Below are 26,099 nucleotides of genomic sequence, written 5' to 3' on the forward strand. Positions count from 1 at the left end.
AGAATGTTGCGCACATATAGGAAGTTGGCGCACTGCCAGAGATATACTTTATTGAACTCACAGTGGAGAAATTATGTTTACACTCCAGTTACCTCAGACAGCAATTAGTCCTCAATTATTACCTCCACCAAGGAGGTTATGTTTTCGGTCGAGTTTGTGTGTTTGTCTGTCTTTCAGCAGGATATCAAAACGGATTTTGATGAAATTTTGTGGAGTGGTTGGAAATGACAAGAGGAACAAGTGATTAAATTTTAGTGGTGATCCAGATCACGATCCAGATCCCGATGCTAACACGTTAGCATGTCTATGGCATTTTCAATGTTAAAAGTTAGCATTAAGCAGTTGCAGCTGTCATCACGTTCGGGTGCATTTGTTTTCAAATTGTAATATTTCTTAAATTTGTTTTTGTTAAAATTTTGTGGAGTGGTTGGAAATGACAAGAGGAACAAGTGATTCAATTTTAGTGGTGATCCAGATCATGATCCGGATCCCGATGCTAACATGTTAGCATGTCTATGGCATTTTCAATGTTAAAAGTTAGCATTAAGCAGTTGCAGCTGTCATCATGTTCGGGTGCATTTGTTTTCAAATTGTAATATTTCTTAAATTTATTTTTGTTGAAATTTTGTGGAGTGGTTAGAAATGACAAGAGGAACAAGTGATTAAATTTTAGTGGTGATCCGGATCATGATCCGGATCCCGATGCTAATGCGTTAGCATGTCTATGGCATTTTCAATGTTAAAAGTTGGCATTAAGCAGTTGCAGCTGTCATCACGTTCGGGTGCATTTGTTTTCAAATTGTAATATTTCTTAAATTTATTTTTGATAATATATGAATAATCCAATGATTATTATATACAATTTTAGAGAAAGAGACAAAAATAAATTTTTTGTCTGTTTCTCAGCAGGATAACTTAAAACGTTTTGAACGGATTTTGATGAAATTTTGTGGAGTGGTTGGAAATGACAAGAGGAACAAGTGATTAAATTTTAGTGGTGATCCAGATCGTGAATTTTTTAAAGGATTCTTCTCCATTGCGGGATAGGGGGAATTTTGGCATTCTAGTTTGTTTGTCTGTCTGTTTCTCAGCAGGATAACTCAAAACGTTTTGAACGGATTTTGATGAAATTTTGTGGAGTGGTTGGAAATGACAAGAGGAACAAGTGATTAAATTTTAGTGGTGATTCAGATCACGATCTGGATCCCAATGCTAATGCGTTAGCATGTCTATGGCATTTTCAATGTTAAAAGTTAGCATTAAGCAGTTGCAGCTGTCATCACGTTCGGGTGCATTTGTTTTCAAATTGTAATATTTCTTAAATTTATTTTTGATAATATATGAATAATCTAATGATTACTGTATACAATTTTAGAGAAAGAGACAAAAATAAATTTTTTGTCTGTCGGTTTGTCAGCAGGATAACTCAAAAAGTTTTGAACGGATTTTGATGAAATTTTGTGGAGTGGCTGGAAATGACAAGAGAAACAAGTGATTAAATTTTAGTGGTGATCCGGATCACAATCCAGATCTAGGAATTTTTTAAAGGATTCTTCACCATTGCGGGATAGGGGGAATTTTGACATTCTAGTTTCTAACTCCACAAAAACAAGGCAGAAAGGCTTGAAAAAAAATTAGGGTGTAACATAGTCTAATGTTCTATCAAACAACAAAGTTTGGTGATGATCGGATCCTGATTCCAGATCTGGTGATCCAGAATATGCAAAAAATATAGGGAAAATAGAAAATGTGTCAGTGATGTGACAAATGAAGCTAGAGATGCACAACTAACACAAAATTGTAGCTGAATCTGTACTGATTCAGTCAGGTGTCATCAGATTTGATGTAGCTTCAAATGTTATGGAGCTAGATCCAGAAGAAAACTGCCATTACTGAAAAATCGCTTTTATACAATAACTTTTGAACTAATAAAGACATAAAAGTGATTCCAACTTCTAGTGGTATGTTTTCATGGTCAAGGATGTCAAATATACAGGAAAGAAAAGTGTATGTATCATAGTTTTGGTTGTAACATTGAATTGTTGAATAGATCACTGTGCCAAGGAGGGAACCCTATGGCCTTGGCGGAGATTTGCACTCTCTGAGTGCTTCTAGTTACTTGTTTACTGTAATAATGGCACACATCAGAATTAAAGACAGCACATACACATTTGACATTGTTTATGTGCACTAAGTTTGAAGAAGTCCGTTATCCGAATTGAGGCAAGTGGGTGAAGGTCAGGCAGCAATCCTGAGATGCGCTGCTGTCAGCTTGGGGGGAAAAACGTGGGCTGCAGCTAAAACTGCACCGCCCCCGCTGAAGGGGAAAGGGGTGATGTTAGCAGGCGCCGGAAAGGGGAGTGTTGCTGGGGGATAGGGGGCTGGTGGGGGGAGGGAATGAAGCATGCTTCAGTCCTGTGAAAAGCAGTTTATTGTCTTTGTGAGTTGAGATAAGAAACAGCCAATGTTTCCCAGGCTGAAAAAAATTCCTCTGGAAAATTCCTCAGTCGGGCAATTTGACCTTCAGTCTTGATAAGCCTGTAATGTTATGGTTTGAGCAGTGAAAAACACTTTTTAACAGTTCCACTTGCACAACCAAATCCCAATTATGAATTAAGAATATTCCCAATTATGAATTAAGAATATTCACTGGCCTCTGAAATCTTCAACTTCAACTGCAAGGCACGCATCTGCTCCAAGATGTCATCCAATTTGCGTCTGAGTTCAAGAGTGATCACAGTCTGAGAATGCACTACCTTGCCAACCTTGTTAATCATGACGGACAAGCGAGGGGCTGTGGTTCTTGATGCTGCCGTCTTGCCAGTTTTCCAGTACATCAGGGCAGCACATAAGCCAAAAAGTACCAGCCCTGCTACCATAAAACCAAAAATGAATAAATCCTTGACGTCCTCAATGGAGAATGGCGCCAAGCATGCCACACGCCAGGAACTCCAGGAATCAAGAACATAGCCCACAGGATACGTTCCATCTGGGCAGGTAGGATCCCCCGGGCCTGACCTTCTTGTAGAAAAAATGGTGTCAATAGCGTTCAGAGACCAGCTGATCAGTTCCATGTTAATCCAGTAGTAGTCCAATAGATCCAGTATTCAATATAATTTGAGGAATTCACAGTCTGGTGAAGTAGGGACTTGAAGGTTGAAAGCAGAGAACAGAGATAAGGGAGAGTAGAGGAGATGCAATCGCCCTCGTCGGAGTACCAAGCTGAAAAATTGGAGTAAATAAAGTCCAAAACATTTTCAGTGACTTGGATACTGTTGCTGCACTTTGTCTGAAATCATAGTCATATTGTATATCATATTAATAGAGGTATAATATTTGGCTTCAGTATTGAGATACGGTCATTTGGCCATATTGTGCAGCCCAACTGTGAGCTGAAAAGTTTGAATATTAATTTACATCTACTTTTTTTTTTAAATGCTTAAAGTGGCAGCAGGTTACAAGGGCTGTAGCTGAAGTCTTTTAGCCATGCTAATGCTCCCCAGAAGCATTTACTGAAAACAAAGTGTAAAGGACTAAATGAGATTGTGAGGACTTGCATGTGAGAAGCAAATAAAGAAAATGGTTAAAATGGCGGGTGGTTAAGAGGGCCATAGTTGGTGGGGTTGGTGGAAGCTGAAGGTTTTTCACCATGCCAATGCTCCCCAGAAGCATTTACTGAAGAAAACTCTGAATGACTTAAATGACATGACAGAGCTTTGCTCGTTCATGACCGCAACATATACATATTAGTACTGATAATGATGTCATATCTGCAGAGGATGACTTCCTTGAGCTCCAGGATAAGACCTTCTATGAGTATGGTATTAAGGCACTGCAACAATGCTGGAAAATGTGTGGACTTACATGGGGATTATGTTGAAAGTAAAGCATTACATTAATTTAGTTGTGGTTTCTTCTTGGTCAGGCTCAAAACTTTTCAATCACCCTGTTAACCTCCAAAATGCGAATCAGCTGCAAATCATGAATTATCCGCAAACTGTTAATTGCAAAATGTGAATACTGAAAAATATCTCCCAAAATGTGAATGCAGGTCTCACAAAACATGATTATCATTCATATATATATATATATATATATATATATATATATATATATATATATATTTTATTTTTTTTATTTTTTTTTTTTTTCAGTTTATGACTGCTGGGATAGGCTCCAGCCCCCCGTGACCCTTTGGACTAAGCAGTTGAAGATGTGTGTGTGTGTGTGTGTGTGTTTGAGTTTACGGATAAATTCGCAAACACTATTACTGCAATTTTTTAGGAGAGGGGTCACCATAGCCAGTGAGGTGGGGAAGTCAGCCCGGAGCAGCTATAGCTTCTGGTGTCAAGTGCCTGGTCCGGCTGGATGTGTTACACTCCTGGGACAGTGTCAGGTGTGGAGTTTGACTAGGATGTACACCTGTCAAACCAAACGGTGACGCAGGTCTCAAACTCAAGGAGGACAGAAACCTCCCCTGGAGACTCCAGTAAAGTTAGAAAGATATTCGAAGTTCACGAGTCAGTAATCTTAACAGAAACATTGTAGAAAAACAAACACTACTTTCTAACCTCAGGAAGGTGGGCAACGAGCTACAGAGCCATCCTCTGAGCTGGAAAAATAACATTGATCGTAATGAGCAGACGGCTGACAAATGGAAGCGTAGGGGCAGTCTACAAAGTGCAAAAATGAAAAGAGACACCAGAAAAAACAAATAAATTCAGGTGTGGCATCACCAAATTCACTGCACACATCAGTGTCCTGCTGGTTATACTAATGCACTCAGTTTGGAAAAATGTCATTGTGAAAAACTTTTTTATTGTTTAAATTTTCTATAGTGTCAATGTTATACAGTGTAGTGACACAAAATTTACTGCACACATCAATGGGGTCCTACTGGTTATACTGCAGCACTCAGCTGGGAAAAAATATGGGAAAAAAAATTTTTTTAGTGAATTTCTTTTAATGATGAAAAAAAATCACTAAAATTAAATTTTGGAAAAAATTTATTTTAGTGAAATCATTAATAAATGAATTCCTCACTCAGTTTGGAAAAATGTTCACCAGGTTTGTTCATTTAAGGGTTAAATGAACTTAATAAATTGCTTTCGACTTGTCAACTAATAAAAAATAGTTAACTAGTTGGGTGTTAGCTCTTCGCAGTCAACTATTATGACTAGTCATCATTGTTAGTCAGTTATTGATACCAAGAATGTGCATAAACTCAGCATTGTAGATGCTGGGTGCCCAGTCTGCGGCTTGTTGTGGTCTGAACATAAATTCAAGTTATAAGAGTGATGGCTCAACATGTATGTGAACACTGCATCCTTACGCTTGTTGCATCAGCTATGTGTGGAAGAACATTCACTGACCACCATGCATAGCTATATATCAATAGGCTTATATTAGTTAAGCTGACCAAGATAGTCATGCACTGCCATCTGAATAAAGAGGCCAAGTCACCATGGCAAGATGATATACAGTTCAGTTCACATTTTCATACTAGTTGCCTTTGTGTGACAGCATGGTGGAGCAAGCAGTGAGTGCGCCCAAACAGAATATACCCGGTTCATGTCCACTCTATTGCTAATTCTCATTGTACAGTTGGAGGTATATTAGAAAAGTCAAATCACAATGTGGAGCCCATACCAAATTGCCTGCGGTAACCCTGAACAGAAACTCAAATAAATCTTACTGAATGGGATTCAGTGTACAAGAAGAGACAACTGCATAAAAATTTACAGAAACACTCAGTTTAAAAGCAGCATGATCTTGTAAAGGATGTTAGCTTTAACACAATTTACAAAGAAACAATTTTAGAGGTTGTTAGAAATAAGTCAGTCGCCTATTCCCGATTTCTGCCTCTGGTTGCTGTTTCAATTCCAAAAATGAGGATACTGCGCCTAATTGTCCGTAACAGCTGTCTAAAGTGGTTTGTCAAAATATTACACACCAGGTTAGTGCTGATTAAAAGCGACAATGAATGCAGTTCCATGAAACAGGAGGAACCGGGCATGTTTACAACGGCACTGTATGCAGTCTCGGTGCTAATGTCTGTGATTATAACAAGATTTTAACACAGAGATAAAAAGTATCTGTTAACATCTGAAAACTGTGTTCTGCTGAAGAGTGTGGCAGGCCTTTCATGGCACTATGGCTGCATATTATAGTTCCTGGGATGATTTAATGGAGTCAGCAAACAGTGAGTCTTTTACTGACTGCCACGTTTGTTGCCCGATACATTAATTTTTACCAAGCTACAAAGAAATTACCCATTTTGAATTTAGTTTACATTATAGCCTGCCATCAAAATAACTGAGCTACCCAGCACACATTCAAGTGGAAATTATTTATTTTATGAGGCACTGTTGAAATGATAACATAGCCATCTGTAATAATATAACAGACGCATGGTGTGTGCAGTCTGGTACCAGTCTGGTATGCAACAAATACAGCCTACATGCTAACCACGTTACTTTTGCCAGAGTGATGAGTGGAGCTGCGTGCCTCACCACAGAGTCACTGTGTGGAATGATGTTTGCATGATTTACGCTCTGTATGCCCTACAGTCGGTGAAAGATTGGGTCCAATGTTTTTGAACAACTTTCTGATATAAAATGTTAGCAAAGCTTATGTTATGGCCCCTTCACACAACACGAAGTTGGGCGAATGACACCAAAAAAGCCTGAAAAAACATGATTAGGCAAACAGTGAAAAATTCCAGCTGCTGCTGGGGGTTACACACGGTCGGACAGCTGTGTACGATCCCGCAGCAACGGTTTCGTGCTCACTCGTGTGCAAGCGCACGAACACAGTGCGACCACGTGAGAGGTGTGATACCACATTGTGCTCACACAGCAACAGAAGCAAGCACATGTTATACAAATGTACATAAATCAAAGAAAATATGTAAGGACAGCGCACAGAACATTATAAAAACAATGAATGTACTGTTTAAATCACATGTGTCAAACTCAAGGCCCATGGGCCACATCCGGCCCGGCGTGTAATTTTATCCGGCCCGAGCGATATGAAGTGCTGGTAACACAATAAACTACAGATCCCATAATGCAGTGCTTCAGCTGCCTTGCCAAATGCTTCGCATTCATTTAGCCTAGCTTATGATGCTGCAAGTTATTGCGCCCTAGTTATTGAGCCCTCACAATGCTGAAGAGAAAAGTCGATTCTGAAAACAGAGCCTTTAAAAGCCGATGGGAGGCTGAGTATATGTTTACTGACATTGCCGATAAACCCGTGTGTCACATTTGTGGAGCTAATGTGGCTGTAATTAAAGAATTGAATCTAAGATGGCACTATGAGACAAAACATCAGGATAACCCAAAAGACCTGAATGCAGAGCAGAAGATACAGAAAGCAGAAGAGTTAAAGAAGAATTTGACACTTCAGCAGATGTTTTTTACCCGTGCAAAATCACAAAGTGAAGCTGCTGTGAAAGCAAGTTTTTGTCGTGGCAGAGGAGATCGCCAAATCAGCCAGGCCATTTACAGAGGGAGAATTTCTGAAGGGCTGCATGATCAAGGTGTTTGACGTCTTATGTCCAGACAAAAAGCAGATGCTGGCAAATATAAGCCTGATAGAAATACGACTGCTGATCGAGTTTGTGAGATGGCCACTGATTTAAGAACACAGTTGAGTGAAAGAAGCAAAGACTTTATTGCATACTCTCTTGCTGTGGATGAAAGTACTGACATGACTGATACTGCACAGCTGGCCATCTTCATCCATGGAGTGGACTCCTATTTGCGCGTTAAGAGGAAATAATGGACATTAAATCGATGCACGGAACAACGACTGGAAAAGACATTTTTGAAAATGTATGTCAAAGTATAACTGATATGAAACTGCCCTGGGTCAAACTTATTGCACTTACTACTGATGGAGCCCCATCTATGTGTAGTGAAAAAAAAGAAGACTAGTGGGAAGGATGCGAGTAAAGATGCAGGAGGAGAACTGTACTGTTGAGTTAAGTGCATATCACTGCATTATACACCAGGAAGCACTATGTGGCAAAGTCCTGAAGATGGACCATGTAATGAGCACTGTAAACTTTATCCGAGCTAAAGGTTTAAATCACCGGAAATTTCAGTCCTTTATGCGGGAGATACTAGATTCAGAGTTTGCTGACATTCCTTATCATACAGAGGTGCGTTGGCTAAGTCGGGGAAAAGTTCTCAACAGAGTTTTTGAGCTCAGCAACGAAATCTGTCAGTTTGTATGATGCAGTGAAGGCATTTCAAGTGAAGCTGCTTTTATGGGCGACACAAATTCACCAGTGCAACTTGTCCCACTTTCCCTGTTGCCAAGTAATGTTGAACCAAGTGGGCACAACGGTGTTCCCAAATACGCACTTTGCTGATAAACAGTACACTGCGCCCTGAGTTTGCACGGCGCTTTGGTGACTTTGAAGAATAAAAAAAGAATTTTGAGTTGCTTCGCAACCCATTTGCTGTGATGTGGAAACTGCACCTGTGCAGATTCAGATGGAGCTGATTGAGCTGCAGTGTAATGGCACACTGAAGGCAAAGTACGACACTGCAGGGCCTGCACAGTTTATTCACGCCATTCCTGCAGAAATGCCCCAGCTCCGTCTACATGTGGCTCGAACTTTGTGCATGTTTGGTAGCACATATCTGTGTGAGAAGCTCTTCTCATTGATGAAGACTAACAAAACAGCACACAGGAGTCGTCTCACTGATGAGCACCTGCAGTCCATCCTGAGAATCTCCACAACACAGAAACTCACACCAAACATAAATGAACTTGTTGCCAAAAAAAGATGCCAGGTGTCCAGCTCTGAAAAAACGACATAAGAGCAAAGAAAACTGAATGATTTGATTTGTTACTGCTGACATTTTATTTATATTTCCAAGTTTTGTTATGCAGCATGTTCATATTTTGAATTTGTATAATTTTGACAGGATATATTTTTATGGAGAGCAAAATATTTTGGGATATTTTAGTAAGTTTAAATTTAAGTTATTTTTTATATAAAATGACGTAAGCGTAAAGACATTTGAATGTTTGTTCTTTTAATGTTTACTTTTTTCTAAGTTGTATAATTTAGACAGGATATATTTTTATGGAGAGCAAAATATTATAAGTTATTTAAGGTTTAAGTTGAGTTATTCCAGAATAATATTCCTGTGTTTTTATTCATATTGATGTTCAAAAAAGTGAAGTGTAAAAGTTTTAGTGTGTTCAATAAATGTTTATCCCATTCGGCCCGTGACCTAAAGTGTGTTTTGGATTTTGGACCCCTGTGCAATTGAGTTTGACACCTCTGGTTTAAATGTAAAACAATCATTTTAGTGGTAATGAGGTGTTATTGATCACAGTCTGTGTTGGAAATGAGGAAACAAATGGATTTTGTGTTGTCTGTTAAAATATTTAATTCCTGTTATAAAGAGTAGACAATACAACAGTTAATGTCCCTCTGTTCCCTCATTTTCATGAACCATGGCCATGGATGTAAACAAGGAATTAATGAACTGACTGTTGTGTGTTGGGGGGTTTGGCTGGACATTTGGGTGCTGTTTTCTTTTCTTTGCTCTCCAGGTGGTATGCAAACTGTTTTTTTCTGTGGAGAAGGTGCTGGCGGAAGAGTCCTTCACCCTCATCAGAACTATTGGCTGCACCTGTGGAGGATGTTCACGTGCAGGCCTAACAACTTGCAGCACCTGTGGATGATGCTCACATGCAGACTTAAAGACTTTCAGCTGAAGCAGATAATGAGATGGCGTTCTGCATTTAAGCCATGAGTGATTTGAGCAGAATTGCCAGGAACTCGACCTTGTGACGTTCGGTTGTGAGACGCTGAGGACCGCGCCAGGGTTTGACACATCGTGCCTGTGAAGGAGGACGGGTGAGGGACACATGCTGTCAGCACACATCGGAGGTGATTATCGTCTGAATAATTGTTAATAGTAATTTGGCGTTTTGTTACGCAGTATATTTGAACATTGATGAGAACTGTGCAGTTTGCTTCTCACTGCCGTGGTGTACGGATTGATGATCCTCCACCTGTTGTGAGAAGCTGCTCATTTACATAAGGCTTAAATTCAGACCTGAATGTGTTGCTGATAGTGTGTGCCTCTGAAGGATATTTGTTGTAGCTCTGTTGACTTACGTCACCTTTTCCGTCCTTCACAGAGTCAGTTTGTCGTATCCACCTGGGGGGTGTTCGGCGGTGAATCTGAGTCCAGAAGTGCCGGGCTTTGAACCATTTGGGTGCTGGAGAGTGCGCCGTCCTTCACCTTGCCAAGACAGCTGAATATTTATGTTATACATGAATTATTGCACATGAGGGGGGAATAAATTTGTTTCTTGGAACCGCTTTCTGGTTATTTAGCGCTGGGCCATTGTCAGATGCTGGTTCGGTTCTCTGACCCGCGTCAGCACATAACAGTAGTTCCCGGTTTGGTTGATACCCGGTTCCACTCCAGCCCCGGTGGGCCTTTGACCGTTCGTCATTGGCGTTACCGGGGTGTAGTGCAGCGGGAACATACCTCAGTCGGAGTGGTGGGCCGATCTGTGCCGTTCGCCATTTCGGTAGTTCCACCCCTCCCGATAGGCTGGTGGTATGGTCGGTTTAGGGGCACCGGACGTATTTCCGGTTTTCCGCTGCGCTTAGGGGATGGGACTGGGTTAGTTTTTCCTGTTTCCTTCCCCGGCTTGGTAGTTTTGTGCCGTTCGCCGGAATTGTACTGACGATAGGCTCTGGGAATAATCTGGGGTCTTTCAGGGTGCTGGGGAGGGTAACAGGGTTTCCGGTTGTTTTATTTGCCCCCGGGGTGGTTTAATGGAGTCCGCCGGGGGTTGGAGTTTTGTGTTTTTTATGTTTCCTTCTAGGTTCCACCTCCAGGGTTGATGGGACGGTCCTCTGGGGGGGAATTGATTTGTGGGGCCGACTAGCCAAGTGTGGCCGGGTCTGGGGTTCCTGGATTGTGGGAAGGGTGCCTCCTGGGGTTGATGGTACAGTCCTCTGGGGGGCGCTGTTGCTCCATGTATACCTGGGGACCTCTGTGGGATTCTGGCTTTGGTTATTACTCCTGGAACTGGCGGTAAAGGTCTTCTGGGGGGTGTTGAGCTCTGCACATCATCTGGAGGGGTTGTTTGTTATTTTTCTTTGTGAAATTGTGTTTGTATTGTGTTATCGGGGCTATGTTGGGTTATTGGATTTGGGAGTTTTTCTTTTCTTCCCAGGGTTGGATGGGACGGTCCCCTGGGCAGGGTTTGGGTGGGTTTTGTATTTTTCTTGTATGTTATGTTGTACTTGGGACTCTTTTGGGGTTTTTGTTGATGTCAGCCGGCCTTCCAGCCGCGGTGATCTGTCCTGCTGTCTGCTGTGGACTTTGGGGGCGTTACACCGTCTGCTTCCTGTCGTGGACCCCGGAGGGAGGTGCTGTTCTCGGGCCTGGTCTGTTCAGTCGCCGGGAGGCTTCCCATTGATGGGGGGGTACTGTTGTGTGTTGGGGGGTTTGGCTGGACATTTGGGCGCTGTTTTCTTTTCTTTGCTCTCCAGGTGGTATGCAAACTGTTTTTTTCTGTGGAGAAGGTGCTGGCGGAAGAGTCCTTCACCCTCATCAGAACTATTGGCTGCACCTGTGGAGGATGTTCACGTGCAGGCCTAACAACTTGCAGCACCTGTGGATGATGCTCACGTGCAGACTTAAAGACTTTCAGCTGAAGCAGATAATGAGATGGCATTCTGCATTTAAGCCATGAGTGATTTGAGCAGAATTGCCGGGAACTCGACCTTGTGACGTTCGGTTGTGAGACGCTGGGTTTGACACATCGTGCCTGTGAAGGAGGACGGGTGAGGGACACATGCTGTCAGCACACATCGTAAGTGATTATCGTCTGAATAATCGTTAATAGTAATTTGGCGTTTTGTTACGCAGTATGTTTGAACATTGATGAGAATTGTGCAGTTTGCTTCTCACTGCCGTGGCGTACAGATTGATGATCCTCCACCTGTTGTGAGAAGCTGCTCATTTACATAAAGCTTAAATTCAGACCTGAATGTGTTGCTGATAGTGTGTGCCTCTGAAGGATATTTGTTGTAGCTCTGTTGACTTACCTCACCTTTTCCGTCCTTCACAGAGTCAGTTTGTCGTATACACCTGGGGGGTGTTCGGCGGTGAATCTGAGTCCAGAAGTGCCAGGCTTTGATCCATTTGGGCGCTGGAGAGCGCGCCGTCCTTCACCTTGCCAAGACAGCTAAATATTTATGTTATACATGAATTACTGCACATGAGGGGGGAATAAATTTGTTTCTTGGAACCACTTTCTGGTTATTTAGCGCTGGGCCATTGTCAGATGCTGGTTCGGTTCTCTGACCCGCGTCAGCACATAACACTGACATGAATGAATGATCATATCATGAACACATCAGCCGGCTCTGCGTGTCAAGCTGTCCAGCAGGTGGGATGCCAAAGGACACTGCATCATGTGGACTATAACTCACGTGGTGGATGTGACATTTGGATCATCAGCTGAGCGTTCACATGATCAGATGGATATACGAGGTCTGTGAGAAAACAATCCGACCTTTTTATTTTTTTCAAAAACTTTATGGACTTGAATCACGTGTGATTGCATCAGCCAACCTTGAACCTTAGTGCGCATGCGTGAGTTTTGTCCCGCCTGTCGGTTGCGTCATTCGCCTGTGAGCAGCCTTTGTGTGAGGAGTGGTGCTGTGCGCTCGGCGGATTTTTATTGCAAGGAAAATGGCAGAGTGATTGGAGCAGCGCCATTGCATCAAATTTTGCCAGAAACTTGACGACAGCCAAGTGGAAACCATTCGAAAAATAAAGACGGCTTTCGGGGATGAAGCTATGGGCACCACACAAATTAAGGAGTGGTACAACCGGTTTAAAGACGGACACATAATGGTGGAGAGCGACCTGTGCTCCGGCCGACCATCGATGTGCCGAAATGACGAGATCATTTCCAAAGTGAACGCTGTGGTGATGCAGGACCATCTAGTGACCATCCGAGAATTTGCGGAGGAAGTGGACATTAGTACTTTTTTGGCACATTCCATTGTTACAGAACATTTGGGCATGAAGCGAGTGGCTGCGAAGTTCGTGCCGAGGTTGCTGACGGCAGACCAAAAGGACCTCCGTGTTGAAGTCTCACAGGACATGCTGGACTCCATTCACACTGATCCCAGCTTTATGGACACTATTATCACCGGTGATGAGTCCTGGGTGTACTTGTACGACCCGGAAACCAAATGCCAGTCGTCACAGTGGAAGCATTCCACGTCGCCACGACCGAAGAAGGCGCGCCAAGTGCGCAGCAACGTGAAGGTAATGCTGACTGTTTTTTTTTACTCCTGCGGTGTGGTACACCATGAGTACGCACCCCAGGGTCAAACAATAATGAAGGAGTATTACAGGGATGTCCTCCGTTGCCTCCGTAATGCTGTACGGCGCAAGAGACCGGAGTTATGGGCCACAGGAAATTGGCGCCTCCACCACGACAATGCTCCAGCACATTCCTCAAGCTTAATTCAGACTTTTTTGTTTCAAAACCAAACTCCTGTGGTTCCACAGGCTCCATACTATCCTGACATGGCCCCTTGCGACTTCTGGCTGTTCCCAAAAATTAAAACACCATTAAAAGGAACGCATTTTGAGACGAGGGAGGACATCATGGCTGCAACGACGGCGGAGCTGCGCTCCATCCCAAAAGAGGCTTTTTTGGAATGCTTCCAACAGTGGCTACACCGCTGAGAGAAGTGTGTGGAGTCCCAAGGAGACTACTTCGAGGGTGATTAGGTTTCCAACCCTACAGGTAAGCCAGTTTTTTTTCCCCGGCCAAAGAGGTGATGTTCTACAAGGCATGATATGTGTTCTCCAGCTGTGAGTAGTGAAGACAGAGTGGCTTGCCGCCAACATGCCCAGCTGTCCAGTGCAACAGCTGAGAACACATATATGCCATGAAGAACCAATGCACATGTATGGGTGGGCTCTCATGACATGCTGATCATTGTTTTATTATTATTATTTTATTTAACACATTGGGCGTCATGTATCAATGTTGCGCACTTGTGGTGTAAATTTACGGCGTAAACTTGAAATACACCAAAGTCGCCGTGACGTATCAAGCAGTCCACACCTGCCCATTTCTGGTGTACGCATGACGTGATCTTGATAAATGCGGCGGGTGGAAACGATCGTAATTATAATAAACACGCCCATAAATATTCAGACTCTGCTTCAGACACACCTTCATTTTACGACATGGAAGCCGGAAAGACGGCAATGAAAAAGAACTCCACCAATCACGACGCGTGCCAATAGAGCGTCAAAAGCGGCCGTTGTATCAATTGTTTTGTAGTATATAATCAATAAAGTGTTACAGTGGTCCCTGATTAATCGCTGGAGTTACATTCTAAAAAACAGCCCGTAATACGCGAAACCGCGACGTAGTCAGCGTTATTTTTTACAATTATTATAGACGTTTCAAAGCTGTAAAACCCCTCACTACACAGTTTATACACTTTCTCAATCAGGCATGAACATTTTCTCACTTTTCTCTCGTGTGTATACACTCTCAAAGTTCAAACCTTAGTAGGAAAATAATACCAAACTGTTTTCAGGCCCAAACATTTGTTTGAGAAATAAAAATACAACATTTTCCTATAAATAATTATGATGGCATTTAGAACTAACAAATTAATTTTAACGATCAACGAACGAGGTCGGACACATAAGAAATTATTAATAGTGACTCACCAGTATTTCACAGATCGGGTCTCTGCATCCTGGCGCTGCGCCTTTTTCCACTCACACCTGGCTGCAGCAGGTGTTTGTTTCACACTTTGTTTGTTTGTGTGACAAACACAGTTATGAGTAGTTGTTGGCGCTCTTTTCTCTTCTGGGCAACAAGACTCTTATAAACAGATACGCAGAACACAGAACACTGTAAAAAAAAAGGCATGCAAAATTGGACTAAATACTCTGAGAGACTCCGAGGCCACGACAGGTGAACGGCGTTATAGCGAGGGATCACTGTATTCTCTTTTCACATGTCAATAATTCTTGACATGTGGATATTTGCTCGCTCAATTAATAACACACGCCTCATCTGTCAGATGTCTTTATTTTTTAAATGTATTTCTATATTTATTTTATTGTGACAACCGAATAGAGATGACAAAACCTGGTTGCAGCACAGGCGAATTAAGGGAATGATGAAACTACAGTTGTTATTATTAATTTCATAGTCTACAACGATCACACCACATGAAGTTAAGCTCAGCGCTGCTCTGGCTCCAGGCTCGAAGTCTGGAGAAAAAGGCGAGCAGCGCTGTCTTTGCAGTAAAGCTGTGGCCATGGATCGTGCTCCATAACAATCCCGCAAAGGCGGGATTTGTATTGATTATTATGTAGTATAATCAGGAAAGTGTTATTTATGTAACATATGGATTGATTTGTATAATGGCACTGTTTATCATGTTGATCATCTTCATTTTTATGTGGATTCCAGCTCTGGTTCATTTTGGTGTATAATTTACGCCACCTCTCGACCTGGTGTATATTTTCAGTGCAGCGTACGCCAACGACCACATTGATAAATGCCAAGTAGCACAGCCATTTTGGCGTACACCCCATATACGCTCAAATATCGGCATACGCAATGTTGATACATAAGGCCCATTGTGTTCACTCTGTCAGTGTTACATGAGAGACTGAGTCTGAGCCATCAACAAAGCTATCACACATGAATGAGCTCATGCTGTTCTCCTTATTGCATGTATGTATTTTTTTTATTTTACCACTGTTTCTTTTAACTGAACACCTCGCTGTCACTCGCACTCTCACCTGACAACGTGCGTGTTATCATCTGTCAACTTCGGTGCTCCTGACATGATATGAGTGACACATCCCCTTGGACTCACGGCTGGCTGTCACTCGAAGCTCCACATGAAAGACAGACATTGCGATCGCGTGTCACGTGGCTGTGAGCATTTTTTTTTATTTTTAACTCTGTTGTGCCGACATGTGTGCATTGCTGCCTGGTGATCCCACCTCCAGAGGGATATGCTGAATATGTGATGATGGGTGGTCCACAGCTCTGACATGCAGGTCAGCTGTGTGCACAAGCCTGTCACATGCATCGACTCACGTCGCAGCTGAGCATGCAGCACGCAGCATGCTGTGTCCACCTGCATGTCTGGTACTACAGCTGTAATGATCAGAATGTCTCAGATACATTGTGTAATGGGAGGGGTATGTGTTACATGACATCCGTCATGGACATGACAGGCCATCCAGATGTGCACACTGCACTGGACAGGGATCACACTGCACTCCGGCCAACGTCTGAGCATTTGTGTTGTATCACTTCCTGTTCCGGAGCACAGCGGTGTTTTTCTGTATCTTTTAGCTGTTTAATCTGCGCAGTTAGATTGATCTAGTTATCTAGATTACGATTTGTTTCCCAGTGTAATCTTTACGTGCCTTAACTAAAGCACTCCTTCTGCTGAATCACCTCTAAATTATTTACACATTATTCACTTTGCGTGTTTTTAGGAATCCGCTAGCTTAGCGTAGCTACTAGCTCTTAGCCGATTTAGCATGGCGGCTTCTCCTGTCTCTCCCGCACTTTTCTGCTCTGGGTGTGAAATGTTTAGTTATTCCTCGGCCTCCTTTAGCAGTAACGGTACTTGTAATAAGTGTAGCTTATTCGTAGCTTTGGAGGCCAGGCTGGGCGAATTGGAGACTCGGCTCCGCACCGTGGAAAATTCTACAGCTAGCCAGGCCCCTGTAGTCGGTGCGGACCAAGGTAGCTTAGCCGCCGTTAGTTACCCCCTGGCAGATCCCGAGCAGCCAGGAAAGCAGGCTGACTGGGTGAATGTGAGGAGGAAGCGTAGTTCTAAACAGAAGCCCTGTGTACACCGCCAACCCGTTCACATCTCTAACCGTTTTTCCCCACTCGACGACACACCCGCCGAGGATCAAACTCTGGTTATTGGCGACTCTGTTTTGCGAAATGTGAAGTTAGCGACACCAGCAACCATAGTCAATAGTCTTACACACCTCTCTGCAGCTTCTCTCCCCCTGCCATCCCCTCATTACCCCATCCCCGTAGAGACGGTGTCTGCTCCCAGACCACCAATAACCAGCAAAAATCTATTTAAGCATAAAAATTCAAAAAGAAAAAATAATATAGCACCTTCAACTGCACCACAGACTAAAACAGTTAAATGTGGTCTATTAAACATTAGGTCTCTCTCTTCTAAGTCCCTGTTGGTAAATGATATAATAATTGATCAACATATTGATTTATTCTGCCTTACAGAAACCTGGTTACAGCAGGATGAATATGTTAGTTTAAATGAGTCAACACCCCCGAGTCACACTAACTGTCAGAATGCTCGTAGCACGGGCCGGGGCGGAGGATTAGCAGCAATCTTCCATTCCAGCTTATTAATTAATCAAAAACCCAGACAGAGCTTTAATTCATTTGAAAGCTTGACTCTTAGTCTTGTCCATCCAAATTGGAAGTCCCAAAAACCAGTTTTATTTGTTATTATCTATCGTCCACCTGGTCGTTACTGTGAGTTTCTCTGTGAATTTTCAGACCTTTTGTCTGACTTAGTGCTTAGCTCAGATAAGATAATTATAGTCTGCGATTTTAACATCCACACAGATGCTGAGAATGACAGCCTCAACACTGCATTTAATCTATTATTAGACTCTATTGGCTTTGCTCAAAAAGTAAATGAGTCCACCCACCACTTTAATCATATCTTAGATCTTGTTCTGACTTATGGTATGGAAATAGAAGACTTAACAGTATTCCCTGAAAACTCCCTTCTGTCTGATCATTTCTTAATAACATTTACATTTACTCTGATGGACTACCCAGCAGTGGGGAATAAGTTTCATTACACTAGAAGTCTTTCAGAAAGCGCTGTAACTAGGTTTAAGGATATGATTCCTTCTTTATGTTCTCTAATGCCATATACCAACACAGTGCAGAGTAGCTACCTAAACTCTGTAAGTGAGATAGAGTATCTCGTCAATAGTTTTACATCCTCATTGAAGACAACTTTGGATGCTGTAGCTCCTCTAAAAAAGAGAACTTTAAATCAGAAGTGCCTGACTCCGTGGTATAACTCACAAACTCGTAGCTTAAAGCAGATAACCCGTAAGTTGGAGAGGAAATGGCGTCTCACTAACTTAGAAGATCTTCACTTAGCCTGGAAAAAGAGTCTGTTGCTCTATAAAAAAGCCCTCCGTAAAGCTAGGACATCTTTCTACTCATCACTAATTGAAGAAAATAAGAACAACCCCAGGTTTCTTTTCAGCACTGTAGCCAGGCTGACAAAGAGTCAGAGCTCTATTGAGCTGAGTATTCCATTAACTTTAACTAGTAATGACTTCATGACTTTCTTTGCTAATAAAATTTTAACTATTAGAGAAAAAATTACTCATAACCATCCCAAGACGTATTGTTATCTTTGGCTGCTTTCAGTGATGCCGGTATTTGGTTAGACTCTTTCTCTCCGATTGTTCTGTCTGAGTTATTTTCATTAGTTACTTCATCCAAACCATCAACATGTTTATTAGACCCCATTCCTACCAGGCTGCTCAAGGAAGCCCTACCATTATTTAATGCTTCGATCTTAAATATGATCAATCTATCTTTGTTAGTTGGCTATGTACCACAGGCTTTTAAGGTGGCAGTAATTAAACCATTACTTAAAAAGCCATCACTTGACCCAGCTATCTTAGCTAATTATAGGCCAATCTCCAACCTTCCTTTTCTCTCAAAAATTCTTGAAAGGGTAGTTGTAAAACAGCTAACTGATCATCTGCAGAGGAATGGTCTATTTGAAGAGTTTCAGTCAGGTTTTAGAATTCATCATAGTACAGAAACAGCATTAGTGAAGGTTACAAATGATCTTCTTTTGGCCTCGGACAGTGGACTCATCTCTGTGCTTGTTCTGTTAGACCTCAGTGCTGCTTTGATACTGTTGACCATAAAATTTTATTACAGAGATTAGAGCATGCCATAGGTATTAAAGGCACTGCGCTGCGGTGGTTTGAATCATATTTGTCTAATAGATTACAATTTGTTCATGTAAATGGGGAATCTTCTTCACAGACTAAAGTTAATTATGGAGTTCCACAAGGTTCTGTGCTAGGACCAATTTTATTCACTTTATACATGCTTCCCTTAGGCAGTATTATTAGACGGTGTTGCTTAAATTTTCATTGTTACGCAGATGATACCCAGCTTTATCTATCCATGAAGCCAGAGGACACACACACCAATTAGCTAAACTGCAGGATTGTCTTACAGACATAAAGACATGGATGACCTCTAATTTCCTGCTTTTAAACTCAGATAAAACTGAAGTTATTGTACTTGGCCCCACAAATCTTAGAAACATGGTGTCTAACCAGATCCTTACTCTGGATGGCATTACCCTGACCTCTAGTAATACTGTGAGAAATCTTGGAGTCATTTTTGATCAGGATATGTCATTCAAAGCGCATATTAAACAAATATGTAGGACTGCTTTTTTGCATTTACGCAATATCTCTAAAATCAGAAAGGTCTTGTCTCAGAGTGATGCTGAAAAACTAATTCATGCATTTATTTCCTCTAGGCTGGACTATTGTAATTCATTATTATCAGGTTGTCCTAAAAGTTCCCTAAAAAGCCTTCAGTTAATTCAAAATGCTGCAGCTAGAGTACTGACGGGGACTAGAAGGAGAGAGCATATCTCACCCATATTGGCCTCTCTTCATTGGCTTCCTGTTAATTCTAGAATAGAATTTAAAATTCTTCTTCTTACTTATAAGGTTTTGAATAATCAGGTCCCATCTTATCTTAGGGACCTCGTAGTACCATATCACCCCAATAGAGTGCTTCGCTCTCAGACTGCAGGCTTACTTGTAGTTCCTAGGGTTTGTAAGAGTAGAATGGGAGGCAGAGCCTTCAGCTTTCAGGCTCCTCTCCTGTGGAACCAGCTCCCAATTCAGATCAGGGAGACAGACACCCTCTCTACTTTTAAGATTAGGCTTAAAACTTTCCTTTTTGCTAAAGCTTATAGTTAGGGCTGGATCAGGTGACCCTGAACCATCCCTTAGTTATGCTGCTATAGACGTAGACTGCTGGGGGGTTCCCATGATGCACTGTTTCTTTCTCTTTTTGCTCTGTATGCACCACTCTGCATTTAATCATTAGTGATCGATCTCTGCTCCCCTCCACAGCATGTCTTTTTCCTGGTTCTCTCCCTCAGCCCCAACCAGTCCCAGCAGAAGACTGCCCCTCCCTGAGCCTGGTTCTGCTGGAGGTTTCTTCCTGTTAAAAGGGAGTTTTTCCTTCCCACTGTAGCCAAGTGCTTGCTCACAGGGGGTCGTTTTGACCGTTGGGGTTTTACATAATTATTGTATGGCCTTGCCTTACAATATAAAGCGCCTTGGGGCAACTGTTTGTTGTGATTTGGCGCTATATAAAAAAAATGATTGATTGATTGATTGATTTTACACCTCAGCCACACCTCAACAATGTTGGATTATGGTTTGGGGTGGGGGAGACACGTGATACACTGGCATGTCATTTGTGTTGCTGGGGGGTGGGGAAACACAGCACACTTACATGCCATTTGATTTGTGTCACGGGGGGGGGGTTGAATCACATGCCCTTTGTGTTGCTGGGAGGAGGGGGGGACACACACAAAACACTCGCACGCCATTTGTGTTGCTCAGGGGAGGGGCAAAATGGTACACTTGGGGGCATTTAGAAAATGCGGGGCCATTCACACAGCCAGGTTGAACGTGGTCTGCCTGCTCTCTACTTTCGTGCTGGTAGCACAAACAGCCCCACCTTTTCTAAGTGCCCTGTGAGTGGTGTTGGACGTTCATGGGTGGCACCTATATTCCAGCCGAGAGTGGGTCGAATGGCCACTCGCCCAGCATTCGCGGTAATTTGGCCACTGGTGTGAAGGCTGCCTCGATCGCACCATGCTTTGAAGGTTCGACGTGGCCGATGATTTTGTGCAGATTTTATATGTACGACATGCCGTGTGAATGCTGCTAAAGCGATCAGATGGCAGTGTGACTTCACCTTGCCCGCCGTTCGAATGGGTTTCCAGAGCGAGTGACACTCAAATATAGAGTGCATGTGCTGTGGCCGAATGGTTGTGGCGACTGCTGTACGAGGCATTCGAGGCGGCTTCAAAATTTCACGAGTGGCATTCGAATCCTCCTTCGTGCTCCATTCGGCCTCAGTCATGTGACGTCATTGATCTCCCTGTGTCAATAAAACAATCAGATTCTGTGGAGACTTTCAAGTCCAGACTTAAGACGCACTTCTTTTCCCTTTCATATGGCCAGCATACTGGTACAGTTTTGATTTACGCTTTTTACTCTTTAATTCATGTTATTAGTAATTGGAGTGGGCTGCGGCCTCAACTGTACCTAAATTCTGGGTCTTTTAGTGAAGCTTAGTGCTAGCGGCCGGCGATCACCTTAGTATTTCTTCTGTTTTTCTTGTTGATTAATGCTGGCAAATTATGCAGTATTTTTTGTCTTTCTGATGCCTGATTCTGTTTTTTTCTGTTTAAGGTGCAGCTCCATCCAGAGATGGGAGTTGTATTTGTGTTGGCGACCCACCTGTCCTGTGCACCAACAGCAATTCTTGTATATTCGTCCGTGAATTGTTCTGTGAATTGTTTCTGTAATTTGTTTGTAGCATGGCCCAAGCAGAGGGTCACCCCTTTGAGTCTGGTCTGCTTGAGGTTTCTTCCTCAGATTTTTCCTTACCACTGTTGCTCTAGGGGTTGGTAAGGTTAGACCTTACCTGTGTGAAGCGCCTTGAGACTGAATCGACAGCCTCAGGGCATTCTTAACAATCCTGCCTACTCATCACACTGAAGCTGCCTAGACTATACAACAAACAAACAAGAGTTTTTGTTAGTTTGTTATTCTGATAATAGAATTTTGTACAGAATAGCAATGAATAGCAGTCCAAGAACAATAAAATAGGTCGGACAAGGTTTTTTCCCCCCAAACTAATTAGTTTTCCCATTTTTATATATAAAAAAATCTTGTTAAAGTGTTATTGGTGTGATTTGTTTAAAAAATTGCTTTGTTGGTGCCTCTAGTCTCTCCACTTATCATATCCACACATAGCTGAAGCTTTTTTTTTTGTAATGATTTTCCAACCTCCAGTGTCGCCCATTCCTACAGGAACACTAGTTTGTTCTGGTAAAATATGTATCAATTACCAGAATGAGATTTCCTCATTAAAAGAAATTTAATGGGCCTAATCACTGAGGCAGGACATGAATAGCAAACTAATTAAAGAAACGAGTGGGAGATGAGGTCTAGTGCTTAAAGTGTTGGGCTTGAGACCAGAGGATCCTCAGTTCAAATCCCAACCTAACTGGGAAATCACTAAGGGCCCTTGGGCAAGGTCCTTAATCCCCTAGTTGCTCCCAATGTGTAGTGAGCACCTTGTATGACAGCATCGGGTGAATTTAAGGCATTGATGTGTAAAGCACTTTGAGTATCTCATGCAGATGGAAAAGCGCTATACGAGGTCTGTTAGAAAACTATCCGACCTTTTTATTTTTTGCAAAAACTATATGGATTTGAATCATGTGCGCTTGCATCAGCCAAGCTTGAACCTTCGTGCGCATGCGTGAGTTTTTTCACACCTGTCGGTTGCATCATTCATCTGTGAGCACACTTTGAGTGAGCAGTGGTCCACCCCCCTCGTCGGATTTTCATTGTGAGGAAAATGTCTGAACGATTTGGAGCTTTGCTGCATCAAATTTTTCCAGAAATTGTGAGAGACAGCCAGGTGGAAACCATTCGCAAGATTCAGATGGCTTTCAGGGACGATTCTATGGGGATTACACAGATTAAGGAGTGTTACATCCAGTTTAAAGACAGCGCACAATGGCGGAGGGCGCGCGACAGGCTGAAACAGATCATTTCCAAAGTGAAATGGGGTAAAAGTTGGAGAGGCTCCACAAAATGTTGTCAAAATGAACAATATATAGTAAATTGCTTTATAAATACCAATGTATATGTTTTAGTCACCTGTGCTCCTCTAAAACAGGAGTGCTCAAGTTCGGTCCTCGAGAGGTACCTTCCTGATACTCTTAGTTGTCTCCCTGCTCCAACACACCTGAATCCAATGAAAGACTCATTAGCAGACTTTTAATGAGCCTTTCATTGGATTCAGGTGTGTTGGAGCAGAGAGACAACTAAGAGTGTCAGGAAGGTGGCTCTCAAGGACCGAACTTGGCCACCCCTGGTCTAGTCCATTCGGTGGCTCTGCATTATGTCAATTGCCTCTGATGTCCTTGTTCTCTCAGACAGAACTCCTCATCTGCAGTTGACTTGACTTGACTTGCCTCAGTAGAGCACAGTGCCATTGAATGGACTTTAAGCTAAGGTAATGGCTAACTTTATAACCACCTGTATTAAAAGAAGCAATTTACTTTAATGCTCAGTCTCAGTGCCATTGCATTATACCTATGACATTATTCATTAATTCATTTTCTATACCTGCTTACTCCAGTCAAGGGTCAGAGGCAGGGTATACCCAGGACAGGACACCGGTCTATCGCATAGCCACAAATGGACAGACAAACTCATTCACAATCCAACGGTCAATTTGAAGTTCCCAGTTCACCTAACCTGCAAATCTTTGGAAGTGCCGTAGAACCTGCAGGGGACCCACATAAACATGGGGAGAACATACAAACTCCACACTGAAAGGACCAGGTGGGAAGCAATCCCATGACCTTCTTGTTGTGAGGCAACAGTGATAACCCTAAGCTACCATCCCGCCCCCATGACATTATTTATATTCAAAATCAGTATTGCACTGGTTAAGTTAGCATTTGTCCCGAAGGAAAAAAAAAATAACTCCAAAGCATCTAAAAAAATAGATCCTGAAAAATGTGGAACTTAACGTAAGACATATTCAGTGACTTGGAAACATTAATGCAGTGATGCCGGTAACGCGTTACTTAGTAACGCGTTACTCTAATCTGACCACTTTTTTTAGTAACGAGTAATCTAACGCGTTAATCTTTCCAAATCAGTAATCAGATTAAAGTTACTTCTCCATGTCACTGTGTGTTACTATTATTTTTCATTGTGGGTCGATAACAGCATTAAACTTGGTCTGTGGGCAGGAGGTCGGGGTTCGACTGAACTGTCCACTTTAAGTGAACTGTGAGCTTTTAATCCACGTTTTTTTGCAGCTGCTCGACTCGTCCTCACCTCTTAAAGCGCGGTGATCAGCACACCTGCACTGAGCTTTACAAAGACATTTTTATACTTTTTTTTTTCCTCCTTTATTTAGAATTGTGAGCTGAGCCGCTCTGTATCTGGTCGTTAAAAACAGCTGATCCTCGGCGACGCGTCAACAACTAACACTATTTTCCACTCAAATGCACCTAAACTCTCTTTCTGAGGACCACATGATGTGAAAACGCAATAAAACTTTCTTACCTGTAAATCTGGTCCTGTTTTCTGCATAAATAAATGTTATCCATTCTTTGTGCTCAAACGCCAAAGCAGGGGCGAATCTAGATGGAATGGGGGCGTGGGGCAAGGATGTGCCCCCCTCCCCCACAACACCCCTAGATTAAAGGTGCAATTTTGAAGCCGTTTTTACTACAACTAATATTGCTTAAAATAATAATAATTTCGACAAGTAAAATGTTTAGAGAGAATTTAAATGTTAGAAAAATGTTAGAATTTAATAGTTACCTTTATAAACAATGTAGGCTCGAAATTGCAAGTTTTACTGTTACAGTGCTGTCAACAGTTAAATATGAGGTCAAGAAAGACGTCTTTATTTTACTTTTTATAAAACAAGTATTTATTTTCATTGAAGTCAAGAAAGGGTGACTATAAAGTGAGTTTTGGCAAAACAGGTATCATTGTCATGTTGAGGTGGCAGAGGGTTGTTGTCGGCAGCTGGGAAAAGTAACTAAAAAAGTAACTAGTAATCTAACTTAGTTACTTTTACAATTGAGTAATCAGTAAAGTAACTAAGTTACTTTTACAATTGAGTAATCAGTAAAGTAACTAAGTTACTTTTTCAAAGTAACTGTGGCAACACTGCATTAATGTATCCATCCCACGACTTGCCTCAAGAAGACTGGTTGTAAAAGATTTGTGTGAAAAATAATCCCTATATTTACTTTATGTTATGACTTATGGGCTCTGAAAATGGAGGGTGTATACAAATCACGGTAATTCCTGAACAGTGAAAGCAACAGTTTTAACTTCTCAAACTAAAACTAAGCATTTCTACAAACACATCATGATTGTTTCATTTCATCTCCATTGTCATGGGATAGAGAGGCAAAATTACAAAAAATTACTATGTATGGGCATAACTGTATGGACAACTGGGCATGACATCGGTATCAGCCAATTAAAGATGAAAAGGTTTATAATTAGGAGTGTTACATATGAAAATTCCTATCTTCAAATGAATGCTGACACACACTTCTGAAGCAGGTTCTAGGTCTGACAAGCTGCTAGGAATGAGACTTTCTTCCTGAAGGAAAGAACGCTGCCACCCATTATAATGTTTATCAGGTGTTTTCTGGGCCTTTGGGCAATCCAGCCGCTTGATGTTTTTTTTTTAAGTATATACCAAATTGTATAGTTGACTAAAGCTTATGGTTTTACAATCTTCTGGAGAATCTTTTTTTGTTTTGTTTTGTTTTGTTTTTAACCAGCTGATAAACTGTTTCACTGGCAGTGAGAGCTATTTGGACTTCATACTGACAGTTAGCAGGAACAGACGCCAAATACAAGTCATTCCTCAAACCAACTCATGTGTGTGTTTAGAAATTATGTAATGTATGAACACACACTTCGCCATGAAGCAGCTAAGCACCCACATGTTCATTCATCAAGTTTTATGTCTCTTTTTTCATGGCAACCTGTTCTTTCATAATATATATGCTTTTGTTGTGTTTTATAAGTGTAATAAAGGTTTACAATCAGAAATACGAAAGGAAAAAATAAAGCAGAAAATAATTTTCCACACATTTATTCAAAACACAC

Source organism: Thalassophryne amazonica, chromosome 11, assembly GCF_902500255.1.
Source record: "Thalassophryne amazonica chromosome 11, fThaAma1.1, whole genome shotgun sequence".
Lineage (NCBI taxonomy): Eukaryota > Metazoa > Chordata > Actinopteri > Batrachoidiformes > Batrachoididae > Thalassophryne > Thalassophryne amazonica.